The 23,522-nt window shown below is 42.8% G+C and overlaps 1 long non-coding RNA gene across 2 annotated transcripts; it reads left to right on the plus strand.

Moving 5' to 3' along the window:
• Positions 1-3,883: 3,883 nt before the first annotated feature.
• Positions 3,884-23,068, plus strand: LOC125092422 (uncharacterized). Of its 2 annotated transcripts, none has more exons than XR_007124919.1 (5): positions 3,884-3,943; positions 17,845-19,815; positions 20,564-20,692; positions 20,793-20,861; positions 21,036-23,068. It is a non-coding gene; the product is annotated as an uncharacterized LOC125092422 (long non-coding RNA). The 2 variants fall into 2 exon arrangements; XR_007124918.1 differs by having other exon boundaries at positions 20,564-20,658.
• Positions 23,069-23,522: the final 454 nt, after the last annotated feature.

A 23,522-nucleotide genomic window follows, 5' to 3' on the forward strand; every position in this document is an offset into this window, starting at 1 on the left:
AATTAAGAAGAACTTCCTTGGTGGACTGTAGTGTGAGGTATCCAAAGGCTCTGGGAGATTATGTTAGAGTGGATTTTTCATGTAAGATCTGCTCATCTACCTCTGGAGGGTCCAGATGACACATCTTTCACCAAGACTGAGAAAAACTAATTTGTAATGAAAGGGCCAACATCTTTGAAGAGTGCTATGGTAGCTCATGTCTGCTGGCCAGAAATTACTATGGAAACTTCTAACATTCGTAAATACAATGGTCATGATTGGAATCTGAAGAGGTAGAGCCAAGTGGCACCACTTATCAGCCAAAAACCAAGCAGGAGTGGTTCTCATGATGACCACCAGAGTAGTCTGACTCTCAGAGAACTTTGGCATTGGTAGTTGATCGTGGAGTTCCTTGAAATGAAATAGGTGTGCGGCACACTAAATCCTTATTTTATCTTAGTGGAAACATTTTACATTTAGGAATAGAAAAATGAATTTAATCCCTGAAATGGAGAGACATGTCTTGTCAAAGGTATATTTACAAGATAGATTATGACATGAATAGTTGGTGTTTTCTTGAGCTCGTCTGATATATTTATGTCTTTCATATTGCTTTTAGTGTCTGACTCCTGATACTCAGGTCTTGATCTCAGGGTCTTGAGTTCAAGACCTGCATTGGGCTCCATGATGGGTTTGGAGCCAATCTAATAATAAAATAAAATAAGATAAAATAAAATAAAATAAAATAAACAAATATAAGCCAGGTCAGGCCCCCTGAAATTGTATACCAAGTGTGTATAAGAGTACTTTTGTGTGTGTGTGTGTGTGTGTGTGTGAGGAGAGTCAATATATACATTTAAATTCTCAAAGAGGTGAAAATTCTCTGTATGATAAGAAGCCGTCACAGAGCCTAGGTTCTTCCAAATGCAGAATAAGTCAGTTTGGGTTTTTCTTGAGTTGGGCTTATTATGTAAGGGAGGCCAGCCCATTCTCAACCCTGCCTTGAAGGGCATAGGAATTGTTTTAGGCTTAGTGATTTGAGCCTGTAGTAATAACTCAGTAATAAGTGAGATAAAGGAAGAGTATTCTAGATCCCTAGAACATAATGATGCAAGATACAAGATTTCAGACTGTATCTGGTGCAGAGAAACACATTTCCATGATCATGGTCTCTCGAAAGGACCATCAATTTCAGCTGAAATTGGTCCAAGGTAAAGTCCCTGCCACCCGGTAGTTGGCTGATCACTCCCTGGTATCATATTAGGGGCTCCATGGTGGCCTCTGCTCCTGGCAGATCTGGGACTCAGCAATGGCTGTAGTGAAATCAGCCTTGGTGAGCAGAGGCCCATTTTGCTGAGTATAAGCTCCATCCCTGCCACTTGGCTACCTAGTTCTTGAGCCCACTGGGTTCTGACATGACTGCTGGGGAAAAGCCTAATGGGTATTTACAAAATAGGTCTTCTAGCCATCAGATTATTAAACCTCTGCTCTGCTGAGGTTACTCTTTACTGATTAGTCTCCTGAGACACACTTATCTATACATCCTATGCTCACGGGGACAGATGTATCTACGTACCTCTTCCTCATACCTCTTGGCCACAGCTCTTCAATTGTGTTCCTTAAAAGTTCCTGACCACTCAGCCAGTCAACTGGGCATAATATACACATCAATATTGACATATCTCTGGCCATCTCTACTTTCAATCAAAATGGACAACCAGGGGACCAGCTCAACTTTCTGCCCTCTGGAGGATTTCCTTGAACAACTTTCCTATAGGGCTGACCTAGAGAGGTGCTGCAGTGCAGCTGTTGTCCCCTCTCATCCTGAGTGGTAGGTGGGATTCTAAGTATGTCCCTTCAAGATGCTAGTCTTCTGGTTATTCAGGCAAATGCTAATGTGAGTACCACTGTGGTGGGGTTTGCATATATAGAGAGGCAAAATGATAGAGCAGTCTGGGGGATAAAACATCCTGTTCAGACTGCATTGGATATACTGGAAGAAAAACACGGTATTGGGAAGTTTTCTTTTAATGTTTATGAAGAGGTTTACATTTAATCAAATAGTTACATTCTTATTAATTTACAAAGATTTAGGGGACAAAAAGGTGACGCCACTGCATATATAAAAGTATATATTTTTTATTTTCACAAGTTCATTAATGCTGGAGAAATTCCAGTTATGGCTCTCTTGTGAATCATTATTCCTTCCAGAAAAAAATATTGTACCATTTTCTTTAGAAATACAACCGAAGAAGGATTTAAATCTGAAACATCACTCAGCATCAACAATGATATTTGTTCGTGTTTAGCTATGCAACTTAATAGCAAGGAAATTTTACATATGGAATTTGAAAGACTCCCTCTGTACAAGCTATCCCCTCAGGGAACATCTAGGCAACTCTGTTAGCAGGTGCTTAATGGGTCTTAATGAAAAATAGGGGATAGTTAGATAGATTTGTTACAATCCTGGTCATAGGTGGTTGTGCATAATTATAGAGGCACCATATATTCGTTTTTTTCCAGGGGAAGAAGATTTTGTAAATAATACACAGTCTAATTTCTTGGATTTGTAATTTGAAATACAGTATGTAGAAAGATGCACTTATGAATAAGAACTTCTGAAAACCCACTGATGCAAAAAGGTAATGAGAATACTGGTAAATATCAAGGTTTCAGAACTCTGGAATTAACCAACGGGCTGAAAAAATCAGAACAATGTCTATTCCAGAAAAATGGCTAAATCATGGCACCTGGGTGGCTCAGGCAGTTAAGTGTCTGCCTTCAGCTTAGGTCATGATCTCAGGGTCCTGGGATCGAGTCCCACATCAGGCTCCCTGCTCAGTGGGAAGACTGCTTCTCCCTCTCCTGCTCCTTCTGTTTATGCTCTCTCTCTCTCTGCCAAATAAATAAGATCTTTGGAAAAAAAAGAAAATGGCTAAATCACAATACTAACCACAAGCTTTGTGGTGTTTTAAAGGGCCCCCTTCCTATCCTCTCTTCTGCTCCGCAGTAACCTTGAATATCAAGACTCACGGCTATGATTGCTCTGCGAAGCAGCAACCTATCAGCCACCAAAGGGGAAGAAATAAATTTACAGCCTCCCCAAAGCTCCACTTCCAGACAGTTGTCACTACTGGATGTGTCTGGCAACTCCCCCAAAAGAACCACTGTGGGCTTGTGCATAATTCAATACCCTCGCAGCTCACTCTGTGTGTGCAGCCCTGTTCTTGACCTTATGGGGCCAGGCAGCCCTCCTGCAGGGACTGTTGAAGAGAAGGGATGACAGTCAGTAGCCTTGTCTTGCTTTGATTTTGTGAGCAGTATTTCTAATGTTTGTCCCCCAAGAATAATGTGCAAAGCAGATTTGTGTAGACACCTTTCTACCAAATACTTTTCATTTTCTTCATGAATATTTTATCACGTCTTTTTTGCATCAGTTAAGACGATCATATGATCTGCCTCCTTTTCTATTCCTATAGGGCTCCAGCTATTGACTTATTCACTCAGCTCCAAATTCACAATTCTAGCCTGCCCAGTTGAAAAAATGTTCTGGTTCCTTTAAATATTTTTTTCCTGTGGCATGTGTGACCCACGTCTGCCTGTAGAGGGAGCCCGATACACGGCCGGGGAACACTTGCTTCCTGGTTCTGGCACAGCTCCCTCCGTGGGGCACATGAGGCTTCTCCAGCATCAGGTTTCCCACGGCACACAGCTTCTCGGGGACCAGGCATCTGCATGGCAGTGTGGCCTCCACCACCCCACGTCCTGCAGCTGCGCTTAGACCTCCCTGAGGCAGTGATAATAGATGAGCCTTCTGGCCAGACAGCTCTCTGTGCACACCACTCCCATACTCCCTAGGGGGCGTATATCCAGCAACTCGGAGGGCAGGTTCTAGAAAGTTCCACGTGAGAGGCACCACAATTTCACCGCCGTTGTGTGAGTTCTTTCAGCCTCCTGGAACAAGGTCAGGATATTAAGGCTGGAAGTGTGGATTTTTTTCCCCGGGGGCTCAATTTGTGACCTGGAAGTGCTTCTTCTTGGCTGTGGTGTCTTCATTTACCTTGGTCTGTGGGGACACTTGGGTGGGTTCTGATCTCAGCACAAGGGACGCATTTTCGGGGCAGTTTATTTAAGCCATGTTGCAGAGAAATCTGTGCTTGGTGGTGTCTTGAGTTCTGTGAGGGACTTTCCTTATGTAAATCTCTCATTGCTGTTGAAGGGATGCGTCTTCAGGTGCTGAATCCTAACACGGAGGGTGGGGGATTTGGGGGCGACGGGGTTTCCTGAAAACCGGGTCGGGTGTTGGTGGGGTGGGGAATGGTTCCTGGCTCTCCGTTCAAGCTCCGTGAGGGGCATGGTTCCTGGGGTGCACCAGCTCAGCCCTCGGATTCCTGTCCCTGAGGGCTTCTACCTCAGCCTGCGAGAGACTCGCCTTGGGGTGTAGCTCAGCACGAGGGGGCATTTTCCCGGGGTGCTCTGTCTCAGCCATGGTGGGGCTGGGCTTCTGTGGTGTTCTGCTGGTCCCTGATGGGGACTCTTAGTCCTGGGGAGACTTTCGTGGGGGCTCTGTCCCCTCCTATGGGGGTGCTGTTCCTCCGATGCTTTAAGACGATTGGGAAGCTGTCCCGGGGGGCTCCGTCTGAGCCGGGCGTGGCCGGGAGAGAACTTCACCTTGGGTGCTTGCTCAGCACTGGGGGTTTGGGCTCTTTCTTGGCGCTCCCGCTGCATCTGGGGAGCCGAGACTCTTCCTCAAAAGGTCCATCTCTGCCCAGAAGGGGGGGGTTCTCCTTGAGTGCGCTCTCCCAGCCCTGGGTGGAGGGTTCCTTGGGCTCTTGGTCTCCCTTATGGAGGTGGGCTGCTCTTCCTCCGCTACCCTGTCTCAGCCGTGGCTGGGGAGCATTCTGGGGGCTCTGCTCAGGGGGTGCATTCTCCCTCGTGTGGTCTGTCTCACTAAGCCTTTGGGGTGAATTCTTAGTCGGGGGCTCTCGTGCACTTTGGGGTGGTTTGCTCTTGTTTGGATGCTCTGTCTTAGCCCGGGGTGGAGTAGTTTCCCTGGGTTTCTGTATCTCAGTCTCGCAGAGGTTCTATCTAACCTTCTGTGGGTGGCCGTGGTCATCCAAGTGGGAATCTGGGGCTGACAGTATATGAGAGTTGGTTGCCTTCCATACTCAGAAACACTTGCTATAGGGCGTCTTCAATCTCAGCCGCCTTGGTGGGTGTGCGGGGGCCTCTCCTTCTGTGTACATGTGCATTTTGTACTGGTTAATGTGCTTTATTGGCCATTCATGTATGTGTTTTATAAAGAGCATTTCCAGGACTTTAACCCACATCTTACTGAGATATTTGTGTTTTTAAAATTAATTTGTAGTTCAACACACACACACACACATATACATATATATGTGTGTGTGTGTGTGTGTGTGTGTATTTAAATATATAATTTTGTCTTCTGCTGATCTGTTTTGCTTTGTCCCTTTCTTTTTGTTTCTGAGAGAGAGAGTGTGTGGGCATGCCAGCATGGGAGGGAGGGGCAAGGAGGGAGGGGCAGAAGGAGAGGGAGAGAGAAAGAATCTGGAGTAGGCTTCCCAGCCAGCATGAGATCAAAGTGAGACTGGATCTCTACCACTGTGAGATCATGACCTGAGCAGAAATCAAAAGTGAAATGCTTAACCAACTGAGCCATCCAGGTGCCCCATGTCTGTCTGTCTGTCTGTCTCTCTCTCTTTTTAAGATTTTGTTAATTTATTTGAGAGGGGCAGCTAGAGAAACCAGCTCCCCAGTGAGCAGGGAGCCCAATGCTGGGATCTGTCCCAGGACCTTGGGGTCACAATCAGAGATGAAGGCAGCGGCTTAACCAATTGAGCCACCCAGGCCACCCACATGTCACTCTCTCAACAGTGTCTTTTTGATGAACAGAATGTCTCAGTGTAATTAAGTCTAATCAACCCATTCCTCATGGCTCATGGTCAGTGCTTTTATTTTTTCAAAATCTTTGCCTACTCCAAAGCCATGATGATAATATCCTACATGTCCTTCTAGCTCTCCTATTCATGGGAGATCAGTGTTATATGGACAGGAAGGGGATCAGGGCAGAGGTGCCGTTCCCCACAGGGAGCAGGTGGACTTACTGAATGGACCACAGAGGCTTGAAGGCCCCAGTGTCAGCAATCTAGCACCCGCTGTTTCCAGAGTTATGTCTAGACTCCCTGTCCTGTCTCACTGGTGTATCCACCCACCCTTGCTCCAACCCCACAGCGTTGTCATGGCTCCTACGTCTGCTGTCTGGCCGTGTGTGTCTCCCAACCTGGTGCTTTTGCCTAAATAGCGTCTCAGCTATTCTAGGCCTTTTGATATCCATATATTCCTTAGTATTAGGTCATGAATTTCCCCCAAAACTAAGAGGATGGTTTTTAAGAAAAATTTAAATAAAAAATTATTTACATTTTAAGTATGATGCAATAATTATTCTGGGCAGAAATGACAATAATGAGTTAATAATGAGTGCAATCCATGCAAACTTACTGTCTCCCTATTACTGAGGGCTTTAGCATCTCTCGGTGAGGTTTTCTGTCTTACATGTAATGCTCCAACACACCTTCCCTTAGGTTTACTCCCTGGGTTTTGATGTTCTTAACACTCCTTTCAATGGTATTTTAAATTCCTTTTTCTAAGTATTTTCATTATTCCATAGAAATAGATGTGGTATTTGGTTCTTGCTCCTACATCCAGTAACTTGGCTATTTTTCCCTTATTAACTCTAGTTCTTTATATCCTTTTGGATATTCTATGTACCAAACAATGCCATCTGTGAGTGACATTTTTGCTTCCTCCTTTCCAAAATTTATACTTAATATAGTTTCCTGGCACTGCTGCACTTTTTATGACTTCCATATATTCTTGACAATCCTTCTTTTGGTTGCCAATATAGGTAGAAAGTGTTTGGTTTATCACCATTAAGTATAATATTTGCTATAGGATTTTTTGGGGTGAATACATTCTATTAGGTTAAGGAAACTGATTTCTAGTCTAAACTGATGACAGCTTTTTAAAAGATTTTATTTATTGATTTTTTTGAGAGAGAGAAAGAGAGAGAGAGAGAGAGAGAGAGAGAACAGGAGTGGGGGTGGGGAGGGACAGAGAGGGAGAAGCAGACTCCTCGCTGAGCAGGGAGCCTGACCCAGGGCTCCATCCCAGGACCCTGGGATCCCGACCTAAGCCAAAGGCACCCAGGTGCCCCTAATCTGCTAATAATTTTTAATCATGAGTTGCTCTTGAACTTGAACCCATCTATAAAATTAGTAATGGAATTTTTCCTTGTTTTTTTTTTTTTCTGAATATGCTTTACATGGACTGATTTTCAAATTTCAAGCCAATGTTGCCTTCATGGAATGCACTACATCATGACATGAAGTCTCTCTTTTTTGTCTATTTGTGTTTGCGTGTGAGTGTGTGTGTGTGTGTGTGTGTGTGTGTGTTAGCTTATCATCTGTTTAGAATTTTCTTTTCTATATTTAGGAGACATCTTGGCCTGTAATTTTCCTTTCTTCTCATGTCCTTGTTAGATGTTGGTGTCAGGTTTATATTGGCATTGTAAAATGATTTGGGAACTAGTCCTAGAATTTGTGTCACACTGATGTTATTTCCCTCTAAATGTTTGGAGAACTCATCAGGGAAGCCTTCTGGAGAGGATGTTTTTAATTTTTCGTTCACAGTTTTACCAGATTCAGGACTTATCAGATTTTCTCTTTCTTCTCTAGTAAAATTTTGGTAAGTTTTATTTTTCTATCAGTGTCTCTATTTGATCTCAGCTAATACAATGGAATGTGCCAAGCAGGAGTCCTGGGAAAGCCAAGGAGGGGTGGTCCCTGGGTTGGGTTGGAGCCAGGTTGAGGACAGATCAGCCTCCTGGGCTGTTCAGCCCTCAACACCGCCAACTGTAGTCCAGGCCCTGATTGTCAACATTTTCGGTTCAAATGTGATTAAAATTTTGTATTTAAAGTTAAATGCAATGAACATTTTGCAGTTAGAACATTACTAAAGTAGTTTTCATGGAACGGTAGTTCTCAGAATGGATTCACACTCACCCCCTTCACAGGAGATCCACTGATGAACAAGCATATCAATTACAGGGTGAGGGAAGTAGTACTGAATAGACTGAAATGCTTCTTCACGAGTCATTCCTGTTTCTTAGGTTCCTTTGGATCATGGTTGACCATAGCATGTGAGGGCTCATGTCAGGGATTTCAGTGACCTTCATTTCTTGTTCTGGCCACTCTCAATGCTGACCAGCCCCTCCTCCTCTCGACACTTGCATAAGATGGTCTGTTCCAAGTAAAGGGATGTTCATGGACAGATACTGAAGGGTGCCTGCGAGTGACCCGGGAGAAGCACCTGTGTGGCCAAACCCTTCCACCGATCCTGGGGATCTTTGGGCTTGTGGGTCCCTTCTGACCCCACATCTCTTCCTTAATTTGTCCCTGAGTTTTTGCCTCAATTATACCTCTGTGAAATACTAAATAAGTCAGTACAAGGAAAGCATTGAGGGAGAGAACCTGGTCGGTTTGAAATGCTCTGTGAAAATCATTTCCCCATTTTCCACTCCTACTTAATGGGAACTGTCTCTGGTTCAGAAAAGGCATTTATATCAACAGGTGATTCTAATATGGTGGAACGATTGTGGGATTTATCCTTGGGGGAGAAGATCTTTCAGCTAGTCTGTCATACAGATATGTCCCATTTGATCTATGAGCAACATTGAAAACTGCCCTTCACATGACTCCTAGACTGACATTTTGAACTCTTTGCCATTGGAAGTGAGTGGATAAATGATTTCCAACTCCTCCTCCCTCACCGTCTACAAGGGGCATTCTATGAAGATTCAGTAGGTACTGATAATGTTGCATTTAAATCAAGTTGGGAAAAGAAAGGCATTTATGTCCCCTGAAAGGGTTGACATAGAATGGTTTATTCTTCCTCATAGAGGTAATCATGTGTTTATTCAATTCTGGATGAGGGGTTCACATTCTGCAATCTTTTTTAAAGATTTTAAATTTTTTAAAGATTTTAAATGTTTTAAATTTAAATTCAATTAATTGACATATAATGTATTATTAGTTTCAGAGGTAGAGGTCAGTGGTTCATCAGTCTTATATAACACCAGTGCTCATTGCACCATGAGCCCTCCTTAAAATCCAGCACCCAGTTACCCATCTCCTCATCCCCCTCCCCTTCAGCAACCCTCAGTTTGTTTCCTATGATTAAGAGCCTTTTATAATTTGTCTCCCTCTCTGATTTTGTCTTGTTTTATTTTTCCTCTGTTCCCCTATGATCTTCTGTTTTGTTACTTAAATTCCATATATGAGTGAGAACATATGATAATTTTCCTTCTCTGATTTACTTATTTTGCTTAGAATAATACCCTCTAGTTCTATCCACAGTGTTACAAGTGGCAAGATTTCGGTTTTTTTCTGAAGCCCAAATATTATGCCATTGTGTAAACATTCACCACATTTACTTTATCCGTTCATTTGTTGAACTGGGCTTTTTCCATAGTTTGACTGTTGTGGACATTGCTGCTATAAACATTGGAGTACAGATGCCCCTTTGGATCACTATATTTGTATCTTTGGTATAAATACCCAGTGTAAATACCCAGTAAATACCCAGCTATAAACATTGGAGTATAGATGTCCCTTTGGTTCACTACATTTCTATCTTTGGTGCAATGGCAGGGTCAGAGGGTAGCTCTATTTTCAACTTTTTGAAGAAACTCCATTCTGTTTTCCAGAGTGGCTACACCAGCTTCCATTCCCACCAACATTGTAAGGAGGTTCCCATTTCTCTGCATCCTTGCCAACATCTGTCATTTCCTGACTTGTTAATTTTAGCCATTCTGACTGGTGTGAGGTGGTATCTCACTGTGGTTTTGATTTATATTTCCCTGATGCCCAGTGATGTTCAGAATTTTTCCATGTGTCTGTTGGCCATTTGGATGTCTTCTTTGGAGAAATGTCTGTTTATGTCTTCTGCCGGCTTCTTAATTGGATTATTTGTTCTTTGGGTGTTGAGTTTGATAAGTTCTTTGTGAACTATAGATACTGGCCCTTTGTCTGATAAGACATTTGCAAATATCTTCTCCCATTCTGTTAGTTGTCTTTTGGTTTTGTCCACCATTTCCTTTACTGTGCAAAAGCTTTTTATCTTGATGAAGTCCCAACAGTTCATTTTTGTCTTTGTTCCCTTCCCGTTGAATAGGTGTCTAGGAAGGAGTTGCTTTGGCCAAGATTACAGAGGTTGCTGCATGTATTCTCCTCTAGGATTTTGATGGATTCCTGTCTCACATTTAGGTCTTTAATCCATTTTGAGTCTATTTTTGTGTCTGGTGTAGGGAAGTAGTCCAGTTTCATTCTTTTGCATGTGGCTGTCCAGTTTTCCCAACACTGTTTATTGAGGAGACTGTCTTTTTTCCATTGGATCTTCTTTCCTGCTTTGTTGAAGATTAGTTGACCAAAGAGTTGAGGGTCCGTTTCTGGGTTCTCTATTCTGTTCAGTGATCTGTGTGTCTGTTTTTGTGCCAGTACTGTACTGTCCTGATGATTACAGTTTTGTAATAGAGCTTGAAGTCCAGAAATGTGATGTCGCCAACTTTGATTTCTTTTTCAACATTCCTTTAGAAATGTGTTTGGCTATTTAGGGTCTTTTCTGATTCCATACAAATTTTAGGATTATTGGTTCCAGTTGTGTGTGAAAAAAGTTGATGATATTTTGGTAAAGATCCCATTGAATGTATAGATTGCTTTAGGTAGCAAAGACATTTTAATAATATTTGTTCTTCCAGTCCATGAGCATGGAATGTTTTTCCATTTCTTTGTGTCTTCCTCAATTACTTTCATGAGCCTTCTATAGTTTTCTGACACAGATCCTTTGCCTCTTTGGTTAGGGGTATTCCTAGGTATCTATGGTTTTGGGGGCAATTGTAAATAGGATCAACTCCTTAATTTCTCTTTCTTCTTTCTCATTGATAACATATAGAAATGCAACTGATTTCTGTGCATTGATTTCATATCCTGTCACTTTGCTGAATTCCTGTATGAGTTCTAGCAATTTTGGGGTGAGTATTTTGTGTTTTCCACATAGAGTATCATGTCATCTGGGAAGAGTGAGTTTGGTTTCTTCTTTGGTGATTCAGATGCCTTTTATTTATTTTTGTTGAATGATTGCTGAGGCTAGGACTTCAGTACTATGTTGAATAGCAGTGGTGATAGTGGACATCTCTGCTGTGTTCCCGACCTTAGGGCAAAAGCTGTCAGTTTTTCCCCATTGAGAATGATATTTGCTGTGGGCTTTTCACATATGGCTTTTATGATGTTGAGGTATGTTCCCTCTATCCCTACACTGTGAAGAATTTTGATCAAGAAAAGGTATTGTGTTTTGTCCAGTGCTTTTTCTGCATCTGTTGAGAGGCTTATATGGTTCTTGTCCTTTCTTTTATTAATGTAGTATATCACATTGATTAATGTAGTGGATGTTAAACCACCCTTGAAGCCCAGGACTAAATCCCACTTGTTTGTGGTGAATAATCCTTTTAATGTGCTGTTGGATCCCATTGGCTAGTATCTTGGTGAGACTTGTTACATCCATGTTCATCAGGGATATTGGTCTATAATACTCCTTTTAGGTGGAATCTTTTTCAGTTTGTGGATCAAGATAATGCTGACCTCATAGAAAGAGTTAGGAAGTTTTCCTTCCATTTGTATTTTTTGAAACAGCTTCAGAAGAATAGGTGTTAATTCTTCTGCAAGTGTTTGGTAGAGTTCTCCTGGGAAGCCATCTGGCCCTGGACTCTTGTTTGTTGGGTGAATTTTGATTATTGCTGCAATTTCCTTGCTGGTGATGGGTCTGCTCAGGTTTTTCTATTTCTTCCTGTTTCAGTTTTGGTAGTTTATACATCTCTAGGACTACATCCATTTCCAGATTGCCTAATTTGTTGGCATATATTTGCACATAATATGTTCTTTTAATTGTATTTTCTCTGGTTGTGATCTTTCCACTTTCATTAATGATTTTATTTATTTGAGTCCTTTCTCTTTTCTTTTGGATAAGTTGGCCAGAGGTTTATCAATCTTATTAATTCTTTCAAGAACCAGCTCCTAGTTTTGTTTATCTGTTCTACTGTTCTCTTGGGGTTTATTAAATGCATTTTTAAAATTTTTTATGTTCAGTTGGCCAGCATATTAAATAATTAGTTTTTTAAAAGATTTTATTTATTATTTATTTGACAGAGATAGAGAGAGAGAGAGAGAGATATCACAGGTAGGCAGAGAGGCAGGCAGAGAGGGAGAGGGGGAAACAGGCTCCCTGCCAAGCAGAGAGCCCAATGCGGGGCTCGATCCCAGGACCATGAGACCATGACCCAAACTAAAGGCAGAGGCTTAACCCACTGAGCCACCCAGGTGCCCTTAAATAATTAGTTTTTGATGTAGAGTTCAATGATTTGTTAGTTGTGTATAACGTCCCATGCTCATCACCACACATGCCCTCCTTAATACCAATCACCCGATTAGCCCACCCTCCCACCCCCCTCCCTGCTGTTACCCTCAGTTTTTCTTTTTTTTAACTAGAGTCCAGAGTCTCTCATGGCAGTCCGCACCTCTGATTTCTTCTTGTTCAGCTTTCCCTCCCTTCCCAGTGGTCCTTTTATTTCACTGATTTCTCCTCTAATCTTTATTAATTCTTTTCTGTTGGATTTAGGCTTTCTTTGCTGTTCTCCCTGCAGCTCCCTTAGGTGAAAGTTTAGGTTGTGTATTTGAGACCTTTCTTGTTTCTTGTTTCTTTTTTTTTTAAAAAGGATTCTGTTTATTTATTTGACAGACAGAGATCATAAGTAGGCAGAGAGGCAGGCAGAGAGAGAGGAAGGGAAGCAGGCTCCCTGCTGAGCAAAGAGCCTGATGTAGGGCTCAATCCCAGGACCCTGGGATCATGACCTGAGCTGAAGGCAGAGGCTTTAACCTACACTGAGCCACCCAGGCACCCCTGAGACCTTTCTTGTTTCTTGAAAAAGGCTTGTATTGCTATATGCTTCCCTCTCCAGACCTCCTTTGTTGAATTCCAAAGGATTTGAACAGTTGTGTTTTCATTTTTATTTCTTTCCATGAATTTTTAAAATTCTTCTATGATATCCTGGTTGACCCATTCATTCTGTAGTAGGATGCTCTTCAGCCTTCATGTTTTTGAATTCTTTCCAAATTTCCTCTTGTGATTGAGTTCAAGTTTCAAAGCATTGTGGCCTAAAAATACGCAGGAAATGACCCCAATCTTTTTGTACCGCTTGAGACCTGATTTGTGACCCAGGATGTGATCTATTCTGGAGAATGTTCCATGTGCACATGAGAAGAATGTCTATTCTGATGCTTTAGGATGGAATGCTCTGAATATATTTGTGACATCAATCTGGTCCAGTGTGTCATTCAAAACCCTTGTTTCCTTGTTGATCTTCTGCTTAGATGATCTGTGCATTGCAGTGAGTGGGGTGTTAAAGTCTACTACTATTATTGCATTGTTACTGATGTGTTCCTTTGATTTTGCTATTAATTGGCTTATATAATTGGTTGTTCTCATGTTAGGTGCATAAACATTTATAGTTGATAGATCTTGTTGGATACACCCTTTAACTATGATATAATGTCCTTCCTCGTGTCTTATTAGAGTCTTTGGCTTAAAATCTAATTTGTCTGACAGATGTATTGCCACCTAGCTTTCTTTTGATGTCCATTAGCATGATCAATGGTTTTCCACTCCCTCAGTTTCAATCTGGAGGTGTTTTGGGGTCTAAAATGATTCTTTTACAGACAGCATATCAATGGGTCTTGCTTTTTTTTTTTTAAAGATTCTATTTATTTATTTGACAGACAGAGATCACAAGTAGGCATAGAGGCAGGCAGAGAGGGGGGGGGGAAGCAGGCTCCCTGCTGAGCAGGGAGCCCGATGTGGGGCTCGATCCCAGGACCCTGGGATCATGACCTGAGCCAAAGGCAGAGGCTTTAACCCACTGAGCCACCCAGGCGCCCTGGGTCTTGCTTTTTTATCCAGTCTGATACCCTGTGTCTTTTGGTTTGGAGCGTTTAGCCCATTTGCATTCAGAGAAACTATTGAAAGATACAAATTTATTGCCATTGTATTATCTGAAATTCACTGCTTCTGTTTATTGTCTCTATTCCTTTTTGATCCTCTTTGGGATCAAAGTTAGTTTTGGGCTGTCTCTTTGCTTAAAGGATCCTTTTTTTAAAAAAATATTTTATTTATTTATTTGACAAAGATCACAAGTAGGCAGAGAGGCAGGCAGAGAGAGAGGGAAGCAGGCTCCCCACCGAGCAGAGAGCCTGATACAGGGCTCGATCCCAGGACCCCGGGATCATGACCTGAGCCGAAGGCAGATGCTTAACCCACTGAGCCATCCAGGAGCCCCTAAAGGATCCCTTTTAATAGTTCTTGCAGGGCTGGTTTAGTCATCAGAAATTCTTTTAGTTTCTGTTTGTCCTGAAAGCTTTTTATCTCTCCCCCCCCCCTTTTTTTTTTAAAGATTTTATTTATTTGTCAGAGAAAGAGGAGAGCGAGCGAGCACAGGCAGACAGAATGGCAGGCAGAGGCAGAGGGAGAAGCAGGCTCCCCGCCAAGCAAGGAGCCCAATGTGGGACTCGATCCCAGGACGCTGGGATCATGACCTGAGCCGAAGGCAGCTGCTTAACCAACTGAGCCACCCAGGCATCCCTCTCCCCCTCTTTTGAATGACATCTTAGCTGGATAAAGTATTCTTGGCTGCATATTTTCCTCCTTTAGCACCCTGAATATATCATGGCAGTCTTTCTGGCTTGCCAGGTCTTTGTGGATAGGTCTGCTGGCAGTCTAATGTTTCTACCCTTGTAGGTTACAGAACTCTTGTCCCAAGCTACTTTCAGGATTTTCTCTTTGTATCTGAGATTTGCAAGTTTCTCTATTATATCTCGAGGTGTTGACCTAATTTTATTCATTTTGAGGTTTTTTTTTTTTTTTTTTTTTTCTGTGCCTCCTGGATTTGAACTCCTGTTTCCTTCCCCAGATTAGGGAAGTTATCCACTATAATTGGCTCCAGTATATCTTCAGCATCCCCCCTCATCTTCTTCTGAGATCATGTTATTCTAATATTGTTCTACTTTATGGTATCACGTATCTAGGAGTTGTTTATCTCCCTTTTCCTCAGCTTCTTTAGTTCTTCTTCTATTTCTGCAGAAGGGGATTCTCTAGTGTCTTTTATGCTTTTTCTAACCAAGCTAGTATCTTTATAACCATTATTTTGACTTCTAGTTCCAACATCTTACTTATGTCCATACTGATTAGGTCCCTGACAGTCCGTATTCCCTCTTGTTCTCTTTTTTGAAGTGAGTTTTTCTGTCTTGACATTATGTCCAGAGAAAAACAGATGAACAAGAGATAAAATACCTATATGGCAACAATGACCCCAGTGAAATATACACTAAACACATTAGGAGAGATTTGAAAAACCAAACCAAAACAAAAGTTAAAAAAAAGGAGAGAGAATATAATCAGACAGGTGACCAGAACAGAGGAATACACTGGATCCTGTGTGTATTTTGGTCTGTTTGTTAGAAAACTAAATCCAAAAATTGTAAAGGAAGAAAAACTTATATATGTACAAAAATAAAATTTAACACAAGGAAAGGATAGAATGTAACTATACCAATGAACATTAAAAGACAATAAAAATGAAGGAATATGAACAGATACAAATAGACAGGTGAACAGAACAGAGGAATACACTATATCCTGAGTGTATTTTGGTCCATTTGTTAGAAAAAACTACATCCCAAAATTGTAAAGAAGGGAAAAAAATATATATACATACACACACACAAAACTAAATACAGTGAAAGGATAGAATGTAACTAAAAATGGAAATTCAAAAAGATTTTTAAAAAAAATTGATAAAATAAGAAATTGAAAAAGGAAAGAGAAAAAAATTAAAATTGAGAGACTCATGGAGGATATTAGGAGAAGGAAAAGATAAGTGAATTGGGGGAAATTAGAGGGAGAGACAAACCATGAGAGACCATGGACTCTGAGAAGCAAACTGAGGGTTTTGGAGGGGAGAGAAGTGGGGGGTTAGGTGAGCCTGGGGGGTGGGTATTAAGGAGGGCACTTATTGAATGGAGCACTGGGTGTGGTGCATAAACAATGAATCTTGGAACCTTGAAAGAAAAACTGGTATAACTTCAAAAAAAATTGAAAGACTAAAGAATCCCAATGGAAAAACTATGAATTCTATATCCTATTTCCTACTAGCACTGGAATTTTGCAGTTCTCTGTGATGGGTAAACTCGGTCTCAGCTGATGTTCTTGCTGATCTTCTGCTCGGCTCACGCAGCCCAGCCACCATGGGAGACATCTGTTTCCTGGGGCACTTTTTGCACCGTGGGGACCGGCCTCGCGGGGACGGTGGGTGCGTGGGCGTGGCCCTGTGGCTTCCAGGCCAACTTGCACTGTCTCTGGGCTCCCGGCCTCACTCTCATCCACCAGGCAGCCACACGATGGCTCTCCTGTCTCCAGGCTGTGACCCCAGGTTTTCCTGCCAACGACCCTTTCAAGAGGGACAGGCTGAGGCTGACGAACAAGAGGGCAGGGTCCCTTTGTGATGCACTGTTGCACTTATTCTCAGGTGGCTTTGCCCTGGGTAGAATTGCACAGCCCATGCAAGGGGACCTGGCTAAGTAAGCTGCTCTGGATTGTTCTATGTGGCTTTTGTTCCCTGAAAGCTTTCCACGCAGCTTTAGAGGATGAGAACGAAAATGGCAGCCTCCTAGTCTCCATCCCCGGAGCACGGGGCCCCCCTCCTCAGTGTGCCCTCAGGGAAAAGCAGCCAATCACTCCTGTCTCCCAGGTCTCCATCCGCACTCTGTGCTCACCCAGCCTGTGACTGAGTGTTTCTATCTCAGGCACACGACCCTGTTTTGAGCTCCAAACCCTGCAGACTACTATGGGGTGCACCTGTGCTATTCTTCCCAGGGATGAAGGGGGGTGCCTGTAATGGTTCTGCCGCTTGCTGGACCCCTACTCTGGGAGCACTTGCCTGACTGTGCCCCAGTTCACAGTATATGGCAACCCCTAGCTGAGAGTTCACTCCCGGGCTTGCTGATTGCAGCCGGATTCCCCACTCCAGTGCCTGGGAACTCTGCTGCTGTCAGGCATCCCTGGTCTTCCTTCCTGAGGATCCTGAGACCACACTTTCCCAACTAGTGCTCTGCCCCACTTTACCACCTGAGTGCCTTGGAGGCAGGGATGTCCCCAACTGGAGCAGACTTCTAAAAGTTCTGATTGTGTTCTCTGCTGCTATATTACTTTGTGCCAGCTGATGGAGGCCACCTCCCCCAATGGTTTATCTTCCCATTTATTGCCTAGGATTCACTTAGTACCTCCTACCTTGCAGAAAGTGGTCACTCTTCTATTTGTAGAGTTGCAGCTATCCATTTCTTAGATCTCTGGTTGAGTTCCAGGTGTTCAGAATGATGTGACAGCTATCTAGCTGAAGTCCATGGACTACATGAAACTAAGGTCTCCTCTTCCTCCACCATCTTGGACTATCTCCTCTCTGCAGGCAGTCTGATTCATCATGTACAGTATTTGCCTTTGGACTACACAGGTATATTAACTTCCTCCGTTTTCCCATACAGAGTGTTTGTGGGCATGGTAAACCTTGGCCCCTGAGAAAACTCATATAAATGATGCAGATGCATGTTGTATATACAAATGTAGAATGCAGTTTGGGCATGGTTACATTTTTGTCATTAATGGAACTTGTTTCCTGATGCTCCTTAGGAAGTGAAGAGTGATAAAGCAGAGGAGTCTGCTGCTGGGCCTGAAAACCAAATGAAACGTCATGGAGAACCCACAAGTCCTCCTCCACCTAAAAGAATGCTGAGCATGCTGCTACTGTCAGTGAAAAAGGAAGGAGAGGGAGCATCCCACCCCGGGGGGTCAGCTGTGTCCTTGGAAGATGGTGAGGGTGCCTGTCCTCATGTCCCCTTCCTGACTTGACCCTGTGAACCCTGCCTCTGTCTCATCTACTCCACAAGAGTAGTTCCTATTAAGGTCACTGGCTTTGGGTGAGGCTGCCATTAATTTCTCAACCACACCAGACCAAGTGTTCACTCTATCCCTTATGGAAGTTTTCCTGGATTCCCAAACTCTGCACTCTACTGGTTTCCTTTTCCTCATTGAATTTGCCTTTGTTCTCCTTTCCGATTTTCTTTTTCTCCTCATAATACTGTCATTGTTCCTGAGTCCCACTGTTCCACTGTCTCTTATTCCACACTGCCTTATCACTCAGCAAGCTGCTCCAGTAGTTTCTGAGCTTGCGTCCTGCTTTCCCACTTGACCCTGTAGGTTATTTGTTCCTATGCACCCAGAGTGACCATGTCCATACAGAAATCAGGTCATGACATGCATATCCTGAGACCCATCATCAACTCCCCGAGCAGTCAGAACAGAGTTGGAGTTCCCAGTGCTGGTCTCCATGGCCCTACACAACCTGGCCCTGCATGACCTGACCATGCCATCTTCTGCTATCACGTGTCCTCTCCATGTCCTTCTTGCTCTCTCTGCCTCTGACATTTGTTTACCAATCCAGCTCATCCCCTTCTAGGGGCTCTGCATGGCCCTCACAGCAGCTGGAACTCCTCCACATGGGTGTGCATAGGCCTGCTCTAACTCCTGCTCCTGCTCCAAGCTCTGCCCAGAGGTCACCTCCTCAGAGCACCCTGCCCGACCTCACATCATGGAGGCTTCCCCTCCTGCTTTCAGTCACATCCCTGCTGACTTCCTTCCTAACACAAAGTCAACTGTATTAATCTTTTGCCTTTTTTACATGTACCATCAGCCTTCCCTATGAGGATGTAAGTTCCATGAGGTTTGGGATTGTCTTTGTCCATTCTGTCTGTCTGGTTCCCTGCCAAGCTCCAAGTTTTTGCACATGCCTGGCACAAAGAAGGATGAGTAAATGCAGTTGAGGTGTCAGACTTGGTGTAGAAAAAAATTGGCCTCCTGAGACAAAAGACTGATGAGGAAGATCATGTGTTGACTGGGATTTCTAGTGATGGAGTGCCATTATCAGGCATCCTGACATCAAGTGACATGTTCATCTCTTCACCTTGTAGAGGGCAATCACGATGACATGAAGTCATGAGTGCCAGGGCTCTGTGAATGTTTGTTAATTAGTTATATTGTCTTACTTTGTTTCTGTGTGTATGTGTAGTGACAAGAATAGAAGAGGCTCCTTTGTTGTATTATTTTTCCTGAGGTCAAATTTTCAGGTCTGATTCTTCTATCTGGTATATTCTCCTGCTATGAAAAGAAATATTAGAGACTGTGAAGCATGTGGATGTTCGCATGGGGTTGCTGAAATGCACATCATTGTAGCTCCTCATTCAGTTAGATTTCCACAGGCACCTGTCGTTCACAGTATGCACGGGGCGGGGAGGGGAAGTGGTCGATCCTCACCTGATGGCTTCTGGTCTAAATATGATCTCCAGAGCTTGTGAGTATGGCAGGAGACGGTATTCCACACATAGATTCTTTGTGTCCTGACTTAGCCAGGGTCAACAAGGGTGGGCCGATTCACAGACCTGGTAGGAAGAATTCCCAGCTGTCTCTCTGCAGATGATCCCATGGTCACAGCAATGCCTGTGTCCCAAGAAGTGCCAGATAAACTGCCAATACCAGTGGAAATTAGTGCTGACATGAAACATCAGTTAAAGAATGAAATTCGACGATATGGACAACATAAGTATGGTAAGAATTTTTATCAGTGAAACCACAGGAAGTCTTTCCCATTCTATGATTTAGACTAGATCTAACGGACCTCTTGAGGCTCATCTTTTCCTCAAATTGGGTTTTCACATAATTTAGGATGGTTCCTCTTTATTTTGACTGAAATGTCCCAGTAAACCTTTTGTTGTTGTTGTTGTTGTTGTTCTTTTGTCTTTCTTTCTTTCTTTCTTTCTGACTTACGTTTTCTCATTTAATACTCAAAAGAGTTTTGTTTGGTGAAATCTATGACATTTAACAGTTGAAACAGAAATTTTTGTTTGTTTGTTTGTATTTCTTTTTTTTTTTTAAATGTATGGAAGATTTCCAGGCTCTTTTTTTTTTTTAAGATTTTTATTTATTTATTTGACAGAGAGAAATCACAAGTAAGCAGAGAGGCAGGCAGAGAGAGAGGAGGAAGCAGGCTCCCTGCTGAGCAGAAAGCCCGATGCGGGGCTCGAACCCAGGACCTGGGATCATGACCTGAGCTGAAGGCAGCGGCTTAACCCACTGAGCCACCCAGGCGCCCCAGTTTGTTTGTATTTCTTAATTGGCAGTTGTGTACCAGAGTCCCATTGGTGGATATGTTCAAATGTCTGAATGTAAGGATGGATAACACAGGTCTTCTGTAACATTCTAGTCTTTGAATGATTGCTGAGACACCAAGATTGAGTTCTACCTCCTCATTGTACTTTAGAAATACTGAAAGTTTTTTTTCTCTAAATATCTCCAGAATATGAAAAAGTCTTCAAATTGCTTGAAGGAGTGTAAAGACCTCAAGAATTGTGGAACAAATTTTGTTTTATTGTCTGTCAAAGAAACAGCAAGGTGGGTATAGAGAGAAGCTCTGTAGCACAGCAAGGTCAGTGTGGTGCTGGGTGAGGGGTGTGGTTGGACCCTACCTGGTGTTTCTCAATTCCAAGTCCTCATTCAGATTTCATGTTTTCTCTGTTTTTATTTAGATTGATATTATCTGAGTCTCACTCACTCTTCCAAGTTCCAGGAGACTTCTGTTCACACCATAGTTTGAGGTAGGTGTTGACCCTGAACTGACGCTCTTTGTATTTGCTGGATTGTCCCTTACCAAAAAGGTCCATGTTCTGTTCTCACGTAGATTGTAAGCTCCCTTTTTATCACCCACAGAGCCTACCAGATTATGGGTTGTTTGGTGTCTTTTGGTTAATGACCTGTCTCTTTATTTTCAGATTTAAAAGACAAGACTGAATAAGGCACCTGGAGGAGGTACTAGAAAAATTAGAATCTGACCACCTTCTCAACAATGAGAATCATACCTCAAACTTATAATTCTGTCACCAAGTTATCAATATGTAACCAGAACCAGTTTGCTGTCCTAGAATGGAACGGGATATTGTTGATGCCTCCTAGCCCATGTTAGTTAAGAATTGTCTACTTGAAGCTAAGAAAAAGCATCAGAACTTTAATGTTATAAAATTCTGGTACTAAGTTTGCTTTATCAATTCATTTAAAAGGATAATTTGTTGTTTGTTTGTTTGTTTGTTTTCCCCCTAAAGTGCAGGAATGCTGTTAAGTCATTGGTTTATACTACATCCTAGCTCCTCAGCAGGTCACAGGCCTGTAGCTGGTATTTCTAGTATATTCCACACTAGCAATTTCTTTTTTAAAATTTTATATTTTAAGTAATATCTATACCCAAATTGGGGCTTATATAACTCCAAGATCAAGAGTCACATGCTCCACTGAGCCAGTCAGCACCCTATACATTCTCCATTTTTTTTTCTTTTGCCTGAGACAGTCACTCATGGGGGTCATACGGCCTCAGGGGATGACTCACAGCTTAATTACCAATGGGCCGGATCATTAGACGTCCTGCCCGAACTGAGTTCCTATAATTTTTCTTTGACTTTAATCACCAATATGAGAGTGCTGAGAAAAGCCCAAACATTGTGGACAGAGAGTCCTCCTCAGCGCCTTGTGTCCTGGCAGCCCTGTATCCTTACCCATCAGGTTCCATTGTGTAGGAGCCCCATGTTTGCCTGAGGACTAAGGGAGTGGAGCTCTGCAGTCTGAACCCTTGGCAGAGTCTATTTCCATTTCAATGGAGTCATTGTTAGGGCTGTTATGGAAAACATTTATCCTTTGGATAAAGACCTCTAGTGCAGGGAGGTCTAAGGTTATGGGGACTAGAAGCAAAATTTGGCTACTGGATACAGAAGAGTAATAGTGAGAGGAGTCCCTCACACTGCCATCCCTTCATTAATAAAGGTGTGAATTGTGTCTGTGGGAGAGATATCCATATATACTGGCCAATGAGGTAGAGGATTGACATCCTCTAAATTATATTACCCCAGCCCCTCAAGGTACTGCTGCCAAGTTAGAACCATAGTGTGGCTTTAAAAGATCATTCCAGGACTTTTTTGAAACTCACTTTAGGATGATGAGGTAGGTAATACACCTACTGAATTACATAAGCATGTGCCCTGATAAACAATTTCCTTGTTTATAAGTGATGCTGTGTGGAATACCATGATGGTGGATAAAGCATTTTCTAAATCCATGAATGTTGGTTTTCTCAAAAATCTCTGAGTGGAAAGGAAGATCCATTTGAGTATAAAGAGCTAGCTTTCCCTGATGAAAGGAGACCACAATAATCCATCTGCCTACTGATATTAGCTGACTGACCACTTGGGGGATGTGGTGCCATATCAGGTGCTCAGTGTTGGTCTGTGCTGCTGGCAGATGGAGCAGTCAGCAGTATCGGCAACACCATCAGTCTTGCTGAGTGGAAGTTCATGTTTATGTTCCATGCATAATCTGCATCCCTGCTTTCATGACCATGATGCATTACTACTGCTTGGAAGATGGAGGGGTACATCTAGGGAGGTATGGGGGTGGTCCTAGGAGCTCAGGATGGCCTCAGCCGAGAGAGAGCAAGGAAATAGGGACCCCACTCCTACAACCTTAGGAAACTAGAGCTGCCAATTACCTGGAAGGGTTTGGAAGCAGTTTCTCCCTCCAAGTCTCCAGTTAATGACCTAGCATGGCCAATACCTTGAGTTCAATTGCGTGAGACCCTAAGCAGAGAACCCCGTCGAGCCTGCCTGAACTTGTGACCTATGGAACTCCTTGATCATTCATTTGTGTCATTTCATACTGCTAAATATGGGGTAACGGACTTATTGTGTGCTATTAGAAAATGAATATGGGCAAGTGCCTGCATATTGGAATATCCCAACTGAAAATCAGGCATGATACTTTGTCTTTTCTAGTCCAGTGGTTACAGGGAGCTCCCCATGAAGCCATAGGTGTAGGGTCAGAGAACAGTCTTTTTCTAGACCTCACTCCAAGCTAGCTGGTCTTGTCAGGGGGTCATAGTACCACAAAACCATAAACATATGTGATATCACTAGCACCTCATACACCTACTCTTTGCTGTGTCCCTTTTTTAATGATAAAAAGTTGAGATTTATGGATTTGCTATTCACTGCAGAAGCACAATCTTGTCCTACCCCAGAATACTAAATCTCTAAACATTTCATTAAGTTATAATGCATCTGGTTTTGTGTGGGAATTATTTCCTATGTTCTATCTTTCATGTGTGTTGCCAATGTATCTATTAGTTTCTACTTCTCAATCAGAATAATGTCATCAATGAAAGGAATACTGTGGTGTCCGTTGTAAGGGAAAGGTGATCAAGATCCCTAAGGAACAGT

The sequence above is a fragment of the Lutra lutra genome, chromosome X (assembly GCF_902655055.1).
Source record: "Lutra lutra chromosome X, mLutLut1.2, whole genome shotgun sequence".
Lineage (NCBI taxonomy): Eukaryota > Metazoa > Chordata > Mammalia > Carnivora > Mustelidae > Lutra > Lutra lutra.